Genomic DNA, 23,273 nt, shown 5'->3' with positions numbered 1-23,273 from the left:
GTACCTGAGGTACATGGTGGTTAGATGTGATCTTTAAAGGACTTGGGAAGTCAGCCCCTATGACCCTGCTGGTTGCAGACCAAGTGGCCTCACTTGGCAGACTTTCCACCATTCTTGCACCTTCTCATTCTTGGGGTCTTCATTCCAGCTTCAGCTTTACCTTCAGAATTTCACACATTACCCTTTCAGGAATTGTCTGTGATGATCCCAACTCTGCTTGACTTAGCCACCACAACATGGACAATGACAAGATTTGCTGTCATTTTGGGCAACAGTGGGCCCCTCTTGGAGCAGGCTCTAGGAGCTTCTGAGTGCCTGGGCAGAGAGCACAGTGAAATGAATCATGGGAAAACAACTTTCTGGGCACTCCTGTATAACCATGCTCTCTTAAGTGAGTTTTAATTTTTATACCTTTGAGCCCGAGATGGGTGCAGTCTTGCTGATTCCTAAATCACTCTCAAGACATCCTTCCTATAATCTCTATGCAAACTATTTAGCATATCATTAGTGGTGTTAATCTCTTCAGCAGTAATACCCTCCTTGGCCCCACTTTTACATGTATTATTCTGGCCAACTTCAAGGTTTTCAAATCTTTCTTCTCTGCTTTTTGCTTTTAGTTATCATAGAAAACTTGTTTAAAATCTTTCAGTAATAACCAATTCACCTCCTGAATGATGTGCTACCTTGACATCTTCTCCACCAAATTAAGTAGTCCATTACCATTTAATTCAGTCTCACAAAAAGTCTTAGAACATGGGCAAAATGTAGGCAAGGTCTTTGTCAGAATACAACATGAATGACCCATAGTAGAATTCTCAATAGAGTTCTTATTATGTCTGAAACCTCATGAACCCAGTCTTCACTGTCTACAGCGTCACCAACATTCTGGTTTCCTGAACTCCCACCAGAATCAGCCATTAAGCTCTGCTTACAACATTCTAAGGATTCCTCAGCCTGTATCTCCAAACTTATCCAAACTCCAAAGCAGTTCCAAAGACTTTTGGGTGATATGGTTGGGTTAGCTGCAGCAATGTTCTTTCTTGGGTATTAATTTCTGTGTTAGTCAGTTCTTCCATGCTTGTCAAAATACCTGACAAAAACAACTTAGAAGAGGAAAAGTTTATTTTGGAACAAAGTTTTCAGAAATGTCAGTCCATTTTTGTGAGACTCCATTCCCCTGAACCTGAGGTGAGGCAGGATATTATGGCAAAAGGGTGTGGTGGAGAAAAGTTGCTTAGCTCATGGTAGTTGGGAAGCAGCAAACTTCCATCTAAATACTTTTAAGATATTCCTTTTTGAGCACCTTCACTATGATTTTTGATGCACTTATTATGATTTGGATTCATTGTACTTCCTAAAACTTTGGATTTATAATTTTTATCAAAACTGGGAACATTCAATCATTAAATATTCTCTTATTTCTTGAAAACTCTAATTTCCTGTGGATTAGTCTGTTGATATTTTCCCACAGCTCACTGATCCTTCTGTTTCATTTTCCTTTTCTTCCTCTGTTCTTCAAATATGTTTTCATCTCTAATGTCTAATCTCATGTTAATCTCATCTAGATTATTGTCTTATTAGAAACTATAGTTTTCATTTCTAAGAGTTTGATTTATCCTTTAATGTTTTCCAATGTCTATATTTAATTTTTAAAATATAGAATAGATACTCGATAACTTTTATTTTCCTTTTTCACCAATTCTATCATCTTTTTCAGTTCTAGTTTAATTTCATTGATTTTCCTCCCTCTGCATTATGGGGTCATTTTTTTTGACTCTTTGTATTTTTATTAATATTTTACTGCAGAATTAGACACTATGAATTTTATCTTTTCAGTGCTGGATATTTTCTATTCCTAAATATATCATTGAGCTTTGTTCTTAAATGTGGTTAAATACTAAGATTAAATTATTTTCCCCCTCATTTTAGTAGTTATTATGTTAGACCAGAGGAGTCTAGTTCAGGGCTAATTAGTTTTTACTATTGCATAAGAACATTTTAAGCATATTCCCTATTGTTCTGTAAATTATGAAGACTTCATTTGGGAGTGCTAGATATTATTCCCATTAGTCCTATTGGAGAGTTCTTTCTGTGTTTTCTGGTAGTTTCATTACAAGCAATGTATTGACACATATTCTGCTGAGCACTCACTGAACATCTCTAGAGCTTTTCCCATATGCATGCTCTGGTTTGGTATGGGTAGAGTTTCTCAGAATCCACAAGTTAACAGCTTGGTCTTCAGAGGGGCATGATTTGGAGATACTATGGACTTTCAGAAGATGGGAACTTATAGAAGATTCTTAGGTCAAGGGGGGAAGATCCTTCAAAGGGGATTATTTCTCATTCTTTTTTCTTCTTCTTTTTGTCTCCAGGCTCAAGAGTTGGAGTTTTTTCTCTTTGTGCTCTTGCTATTCTACACTGCTTCATTAGAGACCCAAAACAGTGGGCAACAAGATTTTTTACTATAACCCCCAAAATAAAGAACCAAATATTTTACCCCTTTCAAGTCAATTATCTCAGGTATTTCATTATAGCAAAGGCAAACTGACTTATATAGAAAGTTGGTAATGAGAAGTGAAATAATTGATGTGACTGTATCTGACAATGTGGAAAAGCTTTTGGAATTGGTTAATGGAAAGTGTCGGGAAGTATTTGGAGGATCAGACTAGAAAAATGTAAAATGCCATAAGTGGAGCTTTATGGGTGATTCAGGTGAGGTTTTAGAGGACCAGAATGCTGATAGAAAGGCAGACAGTAAAGGCTTTGCTGATGAGATTTCAGATGGAAAAATAAATCTATTGGAAATAGAACTAGAGAACATTGCTAGGTGTGGCAAAGAATTTGAATGCCTTTTGTCCATGTCTTGATACTGTCTGGGAGACTGAACTTAAAGGTGATGGACTAATTTACTTGGTCTAGAAAATTTTAATTCAGCAATGTATTGAGACTGAGGCATGGGTAATACTGACTGCCTTCAGTTCAATTTACAGTGAGGATGAAGAGCAAAATATCAGAGTGGAAAAAGTTGAAAAATTTGCAGTTTGACCAAAAAAAGAGCAAGTGTAAAATTATGACCAAAGAGGGTGAAATCTTTAGCACTATTAAAAAAAAGCCAAGGGCTTTGTATAAGGACAACAGAAAGTATGCCCTAAAGACAATTCAGAAATGAGCAAGTCCTCAGTCATCATAGTTCAGAGATATAGACATGCAAATTATTTCAAAGACTTTCCAGGATGGGATATTTTTAGAAACAAGCCCTGGGTACTATATGTACCCAGGATCATGATTTGTTCCCCCAGGATTCATTTCCTTTTGTTCAGCTAGCAAGGCAGTCAGAAGCCACTGCAGCTGTGAATCAAGTGGGCCTGAGTACAGTTTGAACTGGCAGGAGACCTTGACATTACCCACATGAAGCTAATTTTGCAGGAATATAGAATGCAGGAGTTATGGCCATGGTAGATTCCAGGGAGATTTCAAAGGAAAGCGTGGGGTGTCAGGCAGTGTGTGACAGAGCTGCAGCTCCTGCAGGCAAGAGAGCAATGCTGATTGAGCTATGAGAGTAAAGATGAAGACACAGTGGAGACTCAGAAAAGGTTGAGATGCCAGCAATATGCAATGTGTGCTAAAGGAACTTCATATATCTTGCATAGCCAGATCAAGAGGGTGACCATGTGGGATGCAACCAGCACAGCTCCTGCCCTTGGGAGTCCACAGACCATCCCAGTGTGCCCTCGGAATGGGACATGGAACATTAAGATTTAACCTTTGCCCCAGTGGGTTTCGGTCTTGGCTTAGGCCAGCCTCCTTTGTGTTATCCTATTCTTCCCCTTTTGTGTAGGAGTGCTAACCATATGCCTGTTACATCAGTGTATCTTGGACGTGTGTAATTTTATTTTTACAAAGGCTCACATGTGAGTTTTCCTTGAGATTTGGAGGAAACTTTGGACTTATATTTTTGAGTTTTACTAGAATAGACTTTTGGATTTTGGGAAATGGAGTGGATACATTTTACACTGTGAGATGGGCATGAATTTTTGGTGACCAGAATTGGAATGGTGTGGTTTTAATATGGGTAAAGTCTCCTGGAAGTTCCACATATTAAAGGCTTGGTCCCTGTGTTGTCATTATTGAAAGATGCTATGGACCTTTACATGATAGGAACTTGTATGAGATCCTTAGACCACCAGAAGCTTGACTTCAAAAGGGATTGATGGACCACAGTTTGTTCCTTTACACTTTACTTCCTGGCTCATAGACTGTGCAGTTTTGCTCCTATACACCCTCCCACCTTGATGCACTAACTTCTCAGAAAACCAAGGTAATGGGCCACTATATCTTGGACTGGAACTTTCAAAATTGTGAGCCCAAAGTAAAGCTTTCATCTTCATAAATTAATTATCTCAACAATTTTGTTATAGTAACATGAAGTTGACTAATATTTTGTGGATTTTTAATATTTGGCACTTTATCCTGCATCTCTATCTACCTTAATAGGCTATACTCTTAACCTTCTCTTCATATTATTGTGATCTCTGGGCTCTGCCTACATTCCTCCTCCTGGTTCTAGTTATAGAACCCTTCCAAAGCAGAAATAAATATTAGAACTCACCTCATTTGTTTCCATAGCTAAAAGCTCAATGTGTTTTGTTTCTTGATGCCCACTGTCTTGGGAACCATTGTATTACATATCTTTGTGTTTTATTTTGCTCGTGCTTTTTATTTGTTTACTTAGACAAGCGTGTAAATCTTACTGTTTTTACTCCATTTTCACTACATGCAAATGTTTATTTAATAGTATATTTTTAAAATTAGAATAATTGAAGTAACTGAGAGAACAAAAGGATTAGAGAATGTTTTTTGCTGTGGCCATATATCAACTTGGGGGATCAAGGACCATGCCACTAAGATGAGAAATATTTTGTATGTCATTGAAATTAAGAAAGACTAAAGACATAACTTGAATGAATTTGAAAAAAAGCCAATGCAGTAATAAGAATAAATTTCTTAACTTTAAAAACAGTGTAGTGTGTCAAAGGGTGAAATTCCAAACAGCGCAAAGCGGTGGCTTTAGTCATCTAAGCAGCATGGTATCCTGAAGATTGTCTTGTCATGCTGGAAGGTCAGGTTCAGTAAGGCTCACTAGAGAGGTTTCTCCCTACAGTGAGGGAAAGAAAGAGTGGCAGAAGTTTTCCACACACTGCGAAGGTGACTTTGTTCTCAGTGTGAGAGCAGGTGGTCCAGCTCTCCAGGCTGACCTTGCTGTAAGCCCATCTATAATGCTTATGCAGGGAGCAGAAAGGAGAAATTGGCTGTAGCCTTTTGTTTCCTCCTCATGACCTGGTAGCACGGATATAGTGGTGACCGAAAGAAAGGAAAGAGGGACGAGTATTATCAAAATCAAACTTGTCTTGGCAAATAATCTTCATGAGGCAAATAAAATCATGATGCAATGCTAAACAATTTCACGAAATGGGATGGGGCAAGGGAAATGAAATGAAATACAGGCAGGCACAACAGAGTTGAAGAAAAAGCTTCACTTTGTAAGAGTTTATCATGTTGGATCCAATTTTTCTGGGTTATTTCCTCTAAAAAATGTTAAAATCTGGGCCTGACTTTTTTTGGTCCGTTTTATGGTGCAGACATTGTAAATATAATGTATTACAGAATACTATTAGCAAAACAATCAATGTTTGTACAACTCATGTATTTGTTGAATGACATTTACTGTCTTGCTTTTAAAAGGATTCTTGTATATTGACCCATCATTAAAATGAGTTTTGATCATTATCTTTCCCTTTACAAATTATATATAAGAATACAGATAAGCACATACACACAGAATAAATGCACATATATTTTGTGTGTTTGTACTGAAAGTGCTTTAAAATATATTAACTTCTTGAACTCTTTTGTATTGCCATTTAACTGCTTTCTTTTAAACAGGTGTCACATTTTATTGCTTAAAATCTTTGCCAATAACCTGCTTAACTTTGTTCATTTCCCTGAGCTTGTTTTACCTGTTTTAACATTTGATCTTGTTTATATATGAAAGTTTAACTTCTCTGTTGTTAAAGATCACAAGATTACATACAGTGACATTTATGTGTTAGACATCTTAGAACCACATTTCAAAAGCTATTTTGCAATCATCCTCTTCAGTTATTTTTAACACTGCCTAACCTGCATTTAAAATTTATACTAGTCTTTCATTGTTTCTCTATTATTTATTATAACTTATTTTTATTGTAGTTTCCTGATAATAATACTCATGGGTTTCCCACTGAAACTTTTATTTGCTTTCCTATAGAAAGTGATTTTTGTAGGGAACATGTATGAGCCAGTGACTTCTGTCTAGTCACTAAAATATATACCAGTGTAACATTGGCACACGATCCACAACTTGTATATCAGAAATTATTATCATAATATATTTAAATAACAAATTGAAGATAAGGGCACATTTAATTTGAAAAATCACAAAATAAACCTAAAATAAACATAAAAATTAATGTAGCAAGTGATTTTTTTTGGCTGTGTGTTAAATGATTTAAATTGTATATATATATATGTGTGTGTGTGTGTGTGTGTGTGTGTGTGTGTGTGTGTACTATCAGGTCCATTTTTGTTTTATTTCCTACTATGATGTCTAATAAAAATAATAGTAACACTAACAATAAAATCAGGATGTACCCAATACAATTTTTAAGAAAAACATGTAAGATAAGGAGTGACCCCATGCTTTTGAGTCACATGATTCTAATTCCAACTCTGGGTGACCTCTGGCAGGGTCATTAACATTTCTGGATTTCTACGTAATTGTGCTCAAGTGCCTAGCACAAAATCATAAAGCTATGGAATTTTTATGGTCCTTTTATGTAAATTTATGATATAATATGAGATTCTATCTCCCTCCAATTGATTTACTTTCCTCCAGATCAAAAGAGATTGGAAAGGTCTGAGTTTTCCCTGAGACTTGACATAAATAACTTAGGTTATCAACCCATGCTGAGTTCTGGAGGCATTCAGAATATCATGAAACTCAAATTGAAATGACCCATCCACATGGATAATTTGTACAGACTTAGATCACTATTAGAATTAACTTTTTGGTCACTTATTGTGTTTTAGAATTGGGTAGAAAAGCTTTTCCTTATTCTTGCTTTATTAGTCTAGTCCTTCTCTATATTACTGAATTCATTTTGATTAAAGTTTTATTTAGAGAAAGGTAAATACTTTAACAAATAGATTTCATTGCAACCTTGTGAACTTGAAACTTCTCCACATATAAAAATATATTGCCATATTAATAACACCTATTATGTCTTATTTTAGATTGAACCACATAACAATGCTGTTTTATGATCATATTTGGTAGCTAGCAACAATTACAATTTCATGTTTAAGTAAATACAACCAGAGACAATAGCTTATTACACAACTTTCATAAAGAATATTGCTTCCCAAATTATGAAGCATTATTATTACATTATTTGTTTCTTGTTGTATTTGAAATAAATAATATTCTGGCATATTCAACTTTATGTAGAATATTGGCTTTGTTGCCTTGTTCCATAAATTGACATTATTTAACTATATGTTCATATTTTATGTTTTCAGACTTCTTTTCCTGGAAAGATCTTGATACTCAATGGCACAGCAGCCCCTAGTTTCAGGCTGTCAGATAGTCACATTGGCTCTGTCAGGCAAAAGGCTAATGAGTCTGAGATGATCCTAAAATAAGGACTAAAACATTTGGGAGGCCTGGCAGATAGCATTAAATAAATGGGAAATAATCAGCTCTAGAGCAGTTGATTAGGAAAGAGGGCAAATTTTACTTGCAAATAGGACAGTTGGCAGGTTAACCTGAGCAGATTTCAGTGCTATTGAAATCTCATAATGGTGCTTTGTGAATGCTTGCTCTTAAGATTTGACATTTTATAATTAAGTTACTTTGTGGATTGTTTCTTTTTGGTGTGATGGACTGTTTAAGAAAGAAAACCTTTAAAAACTACTAAAATGTTTTCAGTTCATTAACTTAAATAAATATTGTTAGCTTAAAATATAATTTGCAAATCCTCTTTTGTTTTCCTCTTTATTAGTCAATACCATGTCTACCAAGTTGCCTTTTTTAATTTTGGTAGTCTGGAAAATAGTAGTTTGAAAAATTATTACTGTTGTACATTCCTATTTAAGTCATCCTAAATGAGTTTGAGTGAAATTATAGGAGGTTGTGCTGAAGCACTTATAAGGTTCTACTTTGAATTTTTGAATTGACAGATAAAATGCTGATTGTATTTGTGAAAAAATAAATGTTTTTGGATTACTAGAAGAGAAGTTCTTACCCTCATATACCTTACACAGTATGGACAAGTTAAAATTTGGTGAAAATTATTCAATATTTTCTCATGTAAAATGGGTGATGCAATTTCTTGCTTATCAGAAAAATCATATAATGATTATGAAATTGCAATCTGAAAATGCAAATTTTCTTATAATAATATATAGTTAAATTGAGATATGACATTATTTTAGAATTTTCTTTGATATGTTATGAGTAAAGGAACGTGGGAATAACTTGTGTCGTTCTGCACCTGTAATTATGTGAAATTATGTTAATTACACTAACTAGAATGTGTTGAACATTAATGATTAATGATAAAAAGAAAAGATCATGAAAAGTCTAATAGAATTCAAAATTGATCTAGATTGAATATTTTTACACCAAATGAAAGGTGTTATGCCAATAAGTGGAACAATTAAATTCTAATAAAAATAGCAATAAGGATGAGTATAATGATCAATTTTTTGATTCTACTATGAATTTAAGACTTTGCTATCTTTACATTAGAGGCAGTAAAGTAATACTATAGTTCATCGTGCATTAATTAATGATCACGTAGTTGTCAAGGTATTCATATCAGCTATGTCTTTTGTTTCTCATGAGAATCCTGTGGCAATGCTAACTGTACTCAAATTCAGACCTTAAAGATGGGACACAAACTTCTCTGGGTTGGCAGTAAAGAAACTGGAATGAAAAGGTAGATAGATGTTCTTCTAATATACTAAAGGAAAGTATTAAAATACAAGTTACTAATATCATTTATATGAAATCTTTATATATACAAATGATAGTCTAGGTATGTTTATAAAGTAAGTTCTCTTCCACATATTAACTGTTTTCCCTTTCAAAGGTCAAATCCACTTTTCCATTTGAAAATCTCATTTCTAGGTTGTAGCTTCTTTTCTACAGACCTCAATTGTTTCTGTATTTTCTCCTCCCAGTTATTCTACCTGCTTTAATGCTACCAACTGATTCTTTTATATATTTATTCAGAGGGAAATTATGCTTTCCACTGAAGAAAATATTTATTTAAAAATTGAAGCATGGGTAGGGATGTGGTTTAGTGCTACTGTGCTTACCTAGTGTGCTTGAGACTCTGAGTTTGATCTCTAGCACCAAAAGCAAAAACAAAAAAGAAAAATCAGTTGAAGCACTTATTGTTCTTAAATGCATGCTCATTTTCTAGGCAAGACTTAATGCTTTACTTCCCTGTTCAAATGAAAATATTTGCTTTATGAGTTTTTTCTTGTATCTCAACCTCTATTACCATTCACAAGTAATTGAGTACTGAGAATTTATTATGATTTTCATATTCCCAAAATAAGAGAACTGAATGATTAAAAATTTCAGGGTATATAAAACATGAACATCTTAGTGAAATTACTTGGGCATAAAAATCTCTGTATTTTTGTGCAAAGAGGGAAAAAGTGTTAAATACACTCACTGAGTTCATAAATCTTATTCTTTAGAATAAAGAATACCTGTATGGAAAGGTACCTGTATGGAAAGCTGCTTTATGATTTGTCATCTGAAAATTTTCTAACAGTCTATATGAAATTATTGCTTTTTACTGGTTTTTAGAACACAAATAATGCTCTTTGAGTTAATCATTATTACTAACACTTGACCAACAAAATATTCAATGTCAAGAAAAGCATGAAATAAGAAAAATCATTTAATAAAGGTGCAGTCATAACTATAATCATATATCTATATGTAACACAATGGAAAAGTATGCAATATTTTTAAATAACAATAAGGATTATCACTTCTTGAACCCTACTTAAATATGTTATAGTAAATTAATGTTTTTCTCCATATAACATTTATTACACTATATATAATATGAAAATATATATATGAAAATCTGAACGTTCTAATTTCCTGATGAGAAGATATATTAAATAAGAATACAAATATCAAAATCAATGAGAAAAAAAACAAATGCTAGGGGATTTACCTTTTTAAAAAATGTCAATCGACTAATCAAGACTGACTTATCCTCATTGTATGATAATTATTATTGTAAACACTGTATTTGGTAATTCTATCAGATTATAAAAGAACTGGTTTATTTGATGCAAATCTAATAAAGCAGTTATGCTGTACCTACAACTTAAAAATACTTGGAAAAATAAATATGCACAATGCTTTCTTAATAAAAATGCAGTAATGCAGAAAAAATTAAGAGCACGAGAACAGAGGATATGTAACTATATTCCCAAAAGGACAAACAAACAATATGGCATATAATTATTAATAAAGAACCTCCCTGAAGCTCTGCATTTGGAGTTATTTAAAAATAGTCTGTCAACATTTTCAGTGTATAGCATAGTTTCATGTGAATATATTCTGAGACATTATTGAGCAACTACCTGAAGAAAGAATGTACTTTTCATGTGCTCATACAATCAAAGGGAAAATCAGAATATGCCCATAAATGTACACTACCTCTGAGATATTTTAATCTGGCATTGATCTTATTTCTACATGTTTAAATATTTTCTTCCACCTACCATGTATTTTCAAAATCAATTATATAAAAAGATGAATTAAAATAAGACTTCTAAAATATACTTCTGATAAAACCAAACAGCAATTCTTGCTAGAACTCCATGTTTCTAAGTACGACCAAGTTAATGACTACAGAAGCACATAAAATCCAAGTATGTGCTGTGCAAATGTCAACATAAGTTGAAAAGGAGTAAAGTGAATATAAGAAATACTCCTAATTCTGCAAAATACTCAATGACTTCTGGGCAGAAAACTTTATTTAGCTGCAAACATTTCCTTTAGAGTAATGAAAATAAGCAAACAAATAGGTAGAGCACATGGGGAGATGCCTAGAAAATAGAACAAACCACCATTAATAACTAGGACGGTTAAGATGACAGATCACACACTTATATTTTCATTCTTATTTTTGTGCAGAATTTAGTCATTTTGCTTTAATTGGATATTAAACACACATAACTTCTATGCATTGATAGAGATTCCTTATAAAATGAAAATATAGAGACCATATAGTTAAATTATTGTAATGCTAGAGATATATATATTGAATTCACTATATATGACAGCCATCTGCAGTGCCATGTATATTGTAACACTATTCACAGTAGCCCAGAAATGGAAAAAAAAAAAAAAAACTGTGTCTATTAACTGATGAATGGATGAAAAGAATGTGGTGTATATACACACTGGAATACTATTCATTCATAAGAAATAATGAAATCATATCATTTGCAACAACATGGAAAGATCAAGTGAAGTAAGTCAGTCACAGAAAGATACGTAATACATAATCTCACTTATGTGTAGAGACTGAAAAAGTTGATCTCGTGGAAGTCAAAAGTAGAATGGTGGTTACCACAGGCCAGGAAGAGTACCAGGGAGAGAGGAATGGACCAAGATGTGTCAGTAAGAAGTTACAGTTGGATATGAAAATTGAGCTCTAGGGTTCTATTGCACAGTTAGAGTGACTATAGATAATGTTGATGTACTGTATATTTCTAAAAACTGAAAGAAAGGACTTTAAATTATTTTACCACAAAGAAATTAAAAATGTTCAAAGACATAGATATACTGATTTGAAAATTATGTAATGTAAACAGTTATTGAAATGTCATCATGATAAGTAAAATTTTATGTCAATTAAAATAAATAAGAAAGTTTTGATTTATGTATGTGCAAGATATTTTTGAGGCGAAAAATGCTTTCAGAGTGAATTTAATTTTCCAAAATGTCAGCTATGTCTCATTCTATGAAATACTAAACAGTCTTATATATAATCACAACACTGCTAAGGTAATTTTAACATTAAGTAATATGAATCTTTTTCATTGGAATATTAGAAAAATCTATAAATTTTCTTGTCATCTGTTACATTGACTAGAAAAGCTTATTATTTTCAGACTTTTTCCTGCAAATAAGTCTTTGTATCTTCTTTCAAGTTTCAATAAATCATGACAATTGTGTGTGACAGGAGGCAAGTATATATTCCCTTCATGTCACAATACTGTTTGGATTTTAAGAGGTGTAAGTCAATGTCACATAAACTGGGTATTCTATAAACACCTTCATGTACAGACAGTTTTCGTTTCAATATTTAGTTCTCCTAAATATTTCAGGGAAAAAATTAAAAACCAAGATATTATCTAGAGACTTGCAAATCGCTTCAATTTAGTTCATCATTAGGAAAATACCTATCTTTATTTATTGTATTAAATATAAAATAAAACTTCAGAAGAACCTGATGTTTATTATTTTTTTTTTTTTTTTTGTATTTAAATACCATAAAATCGCTGCTGGAATGTGTTCCTGCTTTTCTGTTACCTTACATGTAAACAGTATTACTTGAAAAATCAAGGTTATTTTTATACATGTTTGGTGAGTTCAAAGCTGCCTGAGATAATATGTAACTCTATAAATGACAAAAGATATTCTAATATTAGTCAGTTTAAGTGTTTTCTCAAAGGGTTTTGAATTGATCAAACATTGAAACTGAGAAAAGTGAAGTGACTTGCCAAAGTTCAATAATATATATTTCCCTATTACTTTCACATGTACTTCATTCTGATAAAATTTCTGATATGTCCAAAGTTAATTTTAGGGACCACACGATGAAGGGAAAGAGAGAAAAGGGAAGTTAATTAATAACTGTGAGCCAAACCAACAAAATAGCGTCTCACATTCCAGAATTCATGGTGAAACCTTGACGTAGCTCTCCAAGCAGTTGACTACCATGCAATGCAACCTCCAGCTTGTGAATGGACTTCCTGGACTATTAACTGACACCATCTCATAAGCATCAAGTACTTCTCTTTATGGAATATCTTCCTACACCAAAACCTCCCTACTTCATGTAATTCTGTGCCCCTAATGTACAGTCGATGTATGCTGAGTATAATAACTTTTACTTTCCTTCCCTAACTGGTGATGATAGAAGTGTTCTTGGCTATTAGGTACAGTGAGCATATTCCCAGCCATTATCCAGCCTTGTTTCTGGCAGTTGTGGAAGTTGTGTGTCTCTTTTCCTGCCTACCACTTCCAATACTCCATAAATCCTTTTATTTAAAAAACCTCAATCTCAAGAACTTTGGTTTAACATGCATTACATCAAACTAAAATCTCTCTGACCTTTCTCTGGAATCTTATAGATTCTCATCAGATCCATTCTGGGAAATATCACACTACAAACCACTGAAAGTCCTGCTTACTGCTCTGGTTTTCTGTTGATTTTATTACAAATCGTGAATGTCTGACCAAATGCTAAACTGTTCTCCCCAATGTGATTCCTGAGGGTCTGTCCCATGTCAGTTCCTACCCTTCTCCTTCTTGCATTTGTGTTTAAATATACAACACACATCTCTACTTAGGGCCTTTGAACTTATATTTTATCTTTTTATTTGTCTTTTGTCATTTTAGTTTTGATTTTATGCAGACAGGAGTCTTTCATGCTGCATAAATTAGTTCTAAACCTGCAACTCCTAAGCTCTCTATTCTAATAATTTTCTTTCTTCACATCACTCTTATTATTTGGAATTGTTTTATTCTTCCTTTTTAATGTATTTTTTTTATTTTCTATATTATCATGATAGAGCAAGCTCAATACTTTGCTTATTCCATTTATCCCTCTATTCTCAGAGCCTAAATGATCACAGATAAACATTAGGTATGCAATATTTCTTAAGGAAGTCAATGGTTTGCAAAAGGAAATAATTAAGCTAGATTCATCTGGTGCCTTGATATCATTAACAGGAAATATTTTAGATATTGATAACAAAATATTAAAAAAGGACACCAAAGTTATATTTGAAATGCCTTTAATTGGAATTTATCAAATGTAATCATAATTTTGTTAGCCTTATTCAAATTAATGAGTAGGCAACATATGTGTTCTACCTATTTAGGCACAAACAATAAATTAATAACTTTACATTATAAGATCTAAGACTGAACATTCTTGCATAGTAAATTTATTTAAACATTAATGATTTTTAAACAAATTGCATATTCTTCTTAATGAGTTAGTTCTCATTTGTCTGATTTTTTTTTTGTAATAGATGAGAAATTACTAGAATAGTGTTTTTATAACTTTAAACAAGGAAAGAACCTCCAAAAATGGTGGGAAAAAAAAAAAAACAGGTATCTGACATTAATAAATCAGTTAGATATACTTATAAAGATTGATTTTAAACAGGTAATTTTTTGGCTGGTAACTAAACTGAAAGAATTCAAAATATTCTGTAAAAGCCAAAGGATTATACTTCCAAGTAAAAGAATTTTTAGGACTCAAAAGTAAGTTTATGGATTTCAACTGACAGCTGTAGTCCAAAGACGAAATATTGGGTGGAAAGGTTGAATGTTTTTTTCATAATCATCCCCTTCTCTGTCTTTCACATCACCCCATAACAAGAAGCCATATTTAAAACGTTGAAAGAAAAAAAAAGCCTCATGCAACTTTTCTTCTCACATTGTTCCATTCCTTAATTAGAAAGCTGACTGACAGTATCCATCTTTTGTCAAACCTTTATAAAGACACATTCTCTGGCTAGTGGATTTTATATTTATTCTGGTTTTCTTCAAATTTTGGTTTGGTCCAAGGCAAATTTGATTTCAGATTGAGCATGCAAAGCAACGTAAAGGTTGGAATTGATCAGAAAATGGTCCTCAGTAAATAATTGCACAGGAGTCATTTGGGAAACATGTAATTGGGAAGCCTTTATACATATGTATTCCAGGAATGGGTAGCTGATTTTTATTTTTGCACATTACCCTTCATGAAAAATCATTAGCATGCTTGAAACAATATTTCACCACAGGAAAGCATTTTTAATATAGAAATTGGTGATTTTATGGGCAGCCCCGAGGCAGAACCACCAGACAGGAACACAATACTTGCAACATATTCCTTAAAAAAATAATGGTTCTCAAATTCTATATATAGATATATGAGACCTATAGTAGAAGAGTGTGAAGACATATATGGAAGTTAACTATGGAATCTAGATGCAGAATCTTTGAAAATAATCTGAAAATGGAAGTATTACAAACAATCTTACTGCCTGAGGCACTGATTGAGGACAGTTTATGATTTACTTATTGTTATCTATTGTTTGCCTCTGTTTGTTAATACTAACTTCTGAATATGTTTTATCATGTACAGAACATTTAATATTGTTGAGAACACCTGTAATTTAAAATTCCCAGAGAGTAGCTCTAAAAATATATTTAATTAAAAGTATTTATAAATGATATGACTTGGTGAGAATACACTGAACTACATACAGAGGAACTGGATAGTAAATAATTGGTAAAGTCAAAGCTAACTTTATTTTATTGCCTCCAGACTGCTGAAAAAGTAGTATGACTGCAGTTACTGCTCTCAGATTTGATTTTCCTTATGATATAGGAAAGGAATAAATTAAAAGCATGTTTATTCCTAAAAATATCTGTTTTGAAGTCTTTGAATGGATTTGATTATCCAAACAAGCTCTTAAAGGGACTTTAATAGAACATAGAATATTTTCCCACTCCCTTTTTTAGTTTCTTTATTCAGAAATGTGTCAATTTACCTGTAATTATTTAATATTGCTCCTTTAGGTATGGGATGTGAATATAATTCTTATTATTTAATTAAAATATATATATTTCTGCTTAAGCCAAATGACTCACCTACTAATAAACTCTTGTGGAAATTCAGATATTTTTTATCATTGATATTAGATATTTGTTATTAATTTTCATTACTACCAAAGCATTGTGTAAAATGAAATATAATTTAAAATATTCTAAGTGTTTAAAATTAGGAAATAGTTAAAAAAAACTTTATAATAGACCTATAATGTTAATATGTACCTATTAAGGAAATATTTTTAAAAAATCATCTGATACATTATAAAATAAAAAGAACAGGCTCAACAATTTTCTTTGCATATAAAATCCATGGTATTATGTTCAATATACTGGAGCACATGTGAATAAATGCACTTATATATGTACACACATGATACCACACCCAAGAGTATGCATAATACCTGTGTACATTTATATTTGGAAAATACCTTTAAATCACTTAATTTAGATAAATAAAATAAAATCCAGTAATGTAGCACTTAACATTTTATTTAAAAAATGTTTTCAAAATATATATCTAATTATTATAGAGCAGTGGAGTTTGCTTTGGAAGTTTAAAATTCTTATATTTACTTTTTCTTAAAAAGTATTTGAAGGTTCTCTGTGTTGAGGCACCAGATACCATATATTGCTAACTAAATTTGACATAAAAGAAAAAAAGGAAAAAAAAAAAAAGAAATTCTTCAACGAGAAGAAATAACTCACAAAATTCAATACTTATAGCCAGGTGGTAGCACACACCTATAATCCTAGTAACTCTGGAAGCTGAGGCAGGAGGATCATGAGTTTTAAGCTAGCCTTAGCAAAAGCAAGGTGCTAAGCAACTCAGTGAGACCCTATCTCTAAAATATGAAATAGAGCTGGGGATGTGGCTCACTGGTTAAGCACCCTTGGGTTCAATCCATGGTCCCCCTCTGCAAAAAAAAAAAAAAAAAAAAAAGAGAGCGAGATTAACAGAGAGAGAGAGAGAGAGAGAGAGAGAGAGAGAAATAGTTCTGCTTGTATTCTCTGTGCATCAGTTTGCCAGATTGGCATGCCTACCTCAAGTGATAGTCTAAACAAAGCTGTAAGACATGGGGCTTGTGTATAGAGATCCATACATAAAGCAGTGTACCAGGAAAATTGTGGTGCAATTTGGAAAAAGAAAAGAAAAGAAAAGAAAAGAAACCAGCAAAGGCATGCTGGCGGGGTGGCAAAATGACACATGTCCACTACTTAGAGGACAAACACATCCACTCAGCAGAGTGAATTCTCAGATTCCTAGGATTCATTTTATTAGCGTATCTACAAAGATGGTTCATTACTTAATAAATTGCCATGTAGTCTTCAATTTGGGAGAAGAGATAGCCATGTCTCAGGCACAGAGTGGCAATTTAGCTTCTCAAAGAAAACTTCCACAAAATAAACAGCTGCAAGGCACAGAAAGGAATTGAGTATAGACTTATGCAGCAAAGACTAGAGCTTTGTCCTTTAAATGCTAATAAAGTGTATAAAAATGGAGAAAGTTTAATATTACTTGTACATTATATGACTTTATGTCTGGAAAATCCATAAGAATTAAATGAAATATGGATGTGTTTAATAAAACAAATTCAATAATAGTTAAAGACAAACCAAAAGGAGTTTTACATAAATTCACTTACCAGTGAGAATGTATTATGTCAAATATTGTTTTCAAAGCAGCAGTTGACTAAATTATTAAGAGAAAATGGAAAAAGCAAATGTATGTATGCTGTATATGTTAATATGACTAGAAATTTTAACACTGTAGCTAAATACATTTCACATAATTTAATAATAAAATATTTTAAAATAACAATATAAAAGAACCAAGATAAAATTTAATCAAAAGAGGTAGAATTTCTAGAAATACAGGTAACAGAAAATCTGAGAAAGGAAAAAAATCAGTTTTGATGACAAAAATGTTGAAAATTTTCTTCATATCAAATAAGGCATGAAAATATTTGCAGCATGCATAATGAAAATACTATGATAATATTTAAATGGGCACTTATGGAAATATAATAACATGGAAAAATGATAATATACTTAATGCCAAGTTACCCATTTACATATTACAACTAAAGCTATAATTAGAAGTGTACTTGGGGGAAAATTAATAGGGGAATAAATATGTCGAACAGATATTTTCTTACTGCTTTTCTGCATTATTGTCATAAAGTATAATAAATGAATATTCTATAATAAAAATAAAAAGTAATATTAACCCACATAAATCAGCTTTAAAAACATTTTAAAGCAATGTTTTCTTTCTCCATGAGACTACTAATTTCTTTTCTAAAACAGTATTTCTCAAATTAACTTCTGAAGGAAGAACTGCCATAGACCCATTAAACAGAAGTCTCAGTACAAAAATCTGGATGGAAAAAGAGTATTTAACAAAGTTGATGAAAAGAAATGAGACTCTTTCTAGATTACATGTCTACAGAAATGTTCACCAACAAGATGATTTATCTAATGTATTTGAATGGGAGGACAAAAGTACCAAGAAACACAATGTATAGGTGTCATGGAGTGAATTAAAATCTTCCTAGTTAGTTAAATTAATTAATTTTTCACTGTTGTGACTAACGGACCCAACCAATACAATTGGAGGGGAGGAAAAGTTCATTTGGGGGCTCCCGGTTTCAGAGGTCTCTGTCCATAGATTCCAGGCTCCATTATTCAGGGCTCAAAGTGAGTAGGACTTCATGGTGGAAGAATGTGGCAAGGGGAAGTAGCTCACACAATGATCAGGAAGCACAGAGATATCCACTTTCCAGATATGAATACATACCCCAAAGTCATGCCCCCAATGACCCACCTCTTCCAGTCACAACCTATCTGTATTCGGTTGCAATTCAATCCCATTAGGTGATTAATTCACTGATTAAGGTTCTCACAACCCAATCCTTTCTCCTCTGAACCTTCTCACATTGTCTCACATGTGAGCTTTGAGGGACAACTCACATCTAAACAATAACACTTGTCAACTTTTCTGAGAAAGTATGATAGGGTCAGAAAACTCTTCCAACTGATGTTGGCCTATAATTGTGTCTCTCAAGTAGTAGAAAAAAAGAACAATTGGATACTAGGATAAAAATTCTTCTGTTGACACAGGGTCATAAGTTTGTTTTAATATATCATTAACAATATATTTCCCTTGATTTCCCTAGCCTCAAATTGTTATTTTATTTGGACCTTATGAAAAATGATTTCAACAATTCAAATATATATTCAGTCAATAAGATCCAAATAATCATGTTTGTTTTTGGCTTACTATTCAAGTATTCTTTTTTTTAATTTAATGTTTTAATTTTTACAGGCTGAATTTTGATTTATCATTCACAAATGGGGTACAATTTTTGTTTCTATGGTTGTACATGATGTAGATTCACACCATTCATGTAATCATTCATGTACACAGCTGTCTCATTCCACCATCTTTCATACCCCTGCCCACGCCCCCCTGTCAATTCCCCCTATGTAATCCAAAGTTCCTCTATTCTTCTCTTACTCCCCACTCCCCACCCCTATTATGTGTCATCAACCACTTATCAGAGAAAACATTCTCTGATAACATTTGGATTTTTGGAATTGGCTTATTTCACTTAGCATGATATTCTACAATTCCATTCATTTACCTGCAAATGCCATAATTGTATTCTTTATGGCTGAATAGTATTCCATTGTGTATATATACCACAGTTTCTTTATCCATTCATCTATTGAAGGGCATCTCATTTAGTTTCACAATAGCTATTGTGAATTGAGCTGCTATAAACACTGATGTGGCTGTATCACTGCAATATGCCAATTTTAAGTCCTTTGGATATAAACCGAGGAGTGGGATATCTGGGTCCAAAGGTGAGTCCATTCCAAGTGTTCTCAGAAATCTCCATACTGATTTTCAAAGTGACTGCACCAATTTGTAACTCCACCAGCAATGTTCAAGTGTGTCTTTTTCCCATCATCCCTGCCAACACCTATTATTTCTTGGGTTATTGATAATAGCCAGTCTTATTGGAGTAAGATGAAATCTTAGAGTGGTTTTAATTTGATTTCTTTAATTACTAGAGATGTTGAACACTTTTTCATATATCCCCTGTATATCTTCTTCTGTAAAGTGTCTGCCCAGTTCCTTAGCCCATTTATTGATTGGGTTCTTTGTATTTTTGGTCTAAATTTTGTAAGGTTTTTATAAATTTTGTAGATTAGTGCTCTATCTGAAGTGCATGTGGAAGAGATTTAAACAATGAATGATATTGGTCATTTAAAATGTAGCTCCTGAGCATTTGTTCATCCATTTACCTAGCCATTGTTTATTACTTGCTGTGTGCTGGCAATAACTGCACAAGACACTAAAGTTAAAATGTCCAATAAAACACCAGATTCTAACATCATGCAGGTTATAAAAACAGACTCCATGAAGTCTCTTTTTATTGTGCTGCATATACTTTCATTTCTCTGAATTTGTTGATCTCAATTTTCTTTTAACTTTCTCCAAAATCTATATTGAGATATCAAGTATTTATCTAAAACTTTTTAAAAAATCCTCTTGATTATAGAGTATATATTCAAATTTATAATGGTATCAGATAAAAAATACTGCCAGAGTTCCTATTCCTATGAAGGTTTCATAAATGGTGTACTCTTCTGACCTACCTAACAAATATGACTAGGCTACATCTGGAAAGTGCCGTACTCATTTATTCGCATCAGTTTTCAGATTGATGTGCCTTATCCCTAAGATATTCATAAATAATCAGATGAACTCAAATATGGTGACATTCTAGTTTTTAAGGTGACTTTGAGCATAATTAGCTCTGGAAAGAACAAGCCTAATGGGATAAATGTCATGCACAACATCTGATAGACATTCATCTTATTGACTCCACCTATGTCCAGAACTGCTACCTTGTCCACGAGTAAAGTGTGTGGGAGTGCTTTTAGCTAGAAATATGTTTAGTGTTCATAGCTTCATAGTTCATTTCTAATACCCGGATGACTGGTTCTGTTGATATGATTGCCTGTGATAGTTATTTTAAAGATGCATACTTTTTAAATCAGAGAGAATATGTATTTTCAAACACCTTTTTCAAAAATACAGGTTTTAATACTTAAACTATTAAGAGGAATAAGTGAAACCTATACATTTTAATTATAGGAAGTCCTTTTTCTCTTTTAACTGACATGCAAAAAGAGAATTGGACTTGTCTGTTACACACAAGATTTTTATTTAATAAAATGAAACAAAGTCTGGAGCACTTATCTTCTCTTGTCAAAAATTTTCTTGTATTTGTTAGGTTTTATTACTTTGGAAAACTAACTCTCAAAGGAATAAGGGTTTGTACCTGTTTTAAAGTCTTAAATGATTACTTTTTAACTGGTTAAACAAACAACCATTATTCAGGTTATAACAATATTGTTGACACACAAAATATATATGACTAGGTATATGTATGTATCTGAGAACTATCTGTCTAAGCGTTGTCTAAGTGCTATGTAAAAGTTTATAAGATGAAAATTTATGTAAGTTTACTGGCAAGACAACCAACAAGTGCTCTCTTTTATACATTGTATCTGACATAGAAGGGCCACACTGTCATTTGGAGACCTGTCTTATATCTGTTGAATTGACTAAGTCAATTTTTGATGATTAATGTTGTTTGCTAAATGTATAGGAGATTTAAGACTATCCTTTGATGATTGTCCACCCATGCAGATCTGTGATTATTGTCACCATACACTCTGGATTCTAAATTGTACTTTAAAATTTAAAAAAATAAAATAAAAATGAGTAAAAGAAAAAATATATATATAAAATGCAGATTATCTTCTTGACTGATGTTCCTAAGTTATTGAACTTCATTTTACCTATTGCCCATAAGTTATAATCTCTTTGAGCAAATCAGAAAAGAACAAGCAGAGTATATGTCAATCTACTTGTCTCCATGATATAGAAAGATGAAACACTTTTCCCCGTGTACACTGAACAAGCCAGAAATAATAATAAAAACAAGGAGTAGAGATGGTTATTCACCATAAGTTGAATTACTGTCACCGCAAGTGAGAAATGTTATTTTCACTAAGCCTTCTAAGGCCATGGAAATAAAAGAGGTGGGAAGACAATATTGATATGGCAAATTGCTCTTTATTTAAAGATGCTTTTAATATGAATATGGCTTTATAATCTGTCAAATAAAGATGGTACACAGAGATAAAAATAAAACGTCAGAACAAAAATGTTCTTTTCTTTCCTGTGAATAAATTTACACATCAGTCAAGTATCTGTCAGTGCATCTGCTGAATGAGTGGCATGTCTTAAGTAAGTAAAAGCAGAAGGAGAGTAACTAACAAGAATAGCTAAAAGGAGAAGTGGGGAAATTGACAGCCTTGATGAGTGAGGATTCTTCTCTACCCACAGAATGTACTCAGTTAGAATAATGCCTCCAAGCAAGTAAAGAAATAGTGACAAACTACCAATTATGATGGAAGGAACTGTAAACAGAAATGCAAATTCTGATGCTTGAATTGCTCTGATGAAGGTTTTGAGTGTATGTAGTAGGATTACCTTTCCACCTATGGACTCATGATTCATTAACATTTCATTAGTATTAATATTCATTGATAATATTTTGAGGACAATTTTTTTACTAGGATGAGAGTATCTATTTCACTTGCTTAAAATAAGATTTTGGAAAAAACATTCAGAAAAGGCCTATATATTTATATATATTTTAATATATTACATGTATACATATATTATGTGTATAATGTATAATATGTATATATGTATAATATTTTGTTCCCAAAGAAGAACTGCTTAGGAATAATTACAGAGACAGTTCTTTTGTAAAGTCTTTTGTAAAGGCTTACTCATAGTCCAATAATCTTTGAATTCCTAGAGCTTCATGTAGTTACACAATAGTACCATCCTAAATTAAGAGGATGCACATTTTTATTACTGTGTTTAAGTTTAAAATGTTATTTTTCTACATATAATGCAATAATAAATATTTTTCAAATACAATCTTCAATTTGAAATTTAAATGTTAGATCTAATTTACAACTTTATGCACCTTTTCCTTTGTGTTTAAAAAATTTCTTTTTTGCCTGAAAATATTTAATGTAAACACAAAGGCAGGGGACACATGTGCTCATTGGTAAAGCATATGCTTAGCATGTATGAGTACCCAGTTTCCAGAATTTATTAAGGAAAAAAATCATAAAGGGAAATGTAATTGCAAATCAAAAGTTTTTGTGCTAATTTGTAATATGCATCATTATTTTA

General features: G+C 32.5%; 1 pseudogene; it reads left to right on the top strand.

Moving 5' to 3' along the window:
* Window positions 1-243: 243 nt before the first annotated feature.
* The window catches only part of LOC124993722 (CTD small phosphatase-like protein 2), a 132,477-nt pseudogene continuing 109,447 nt past the window's right edge, over window positions 244-23,273 (top strand).

This window comes from Sciurus carolinensis, chromosome 9 (assembly GCF_902686445.1).
Source record: "Sciurus carolinensis chromosome 9, mSciCar1.2, whole genome shotgun sequence".
NCBI classification, from domain to species: Eukaryota; Metazoa; Chordata; class Mammalia; order Rodentia; family Sciuridae; genus Sciurus; species Sciurus carolinensis.
This window is presented reverse-complemented; position numbering and strand designations above follow the sequence as displayed.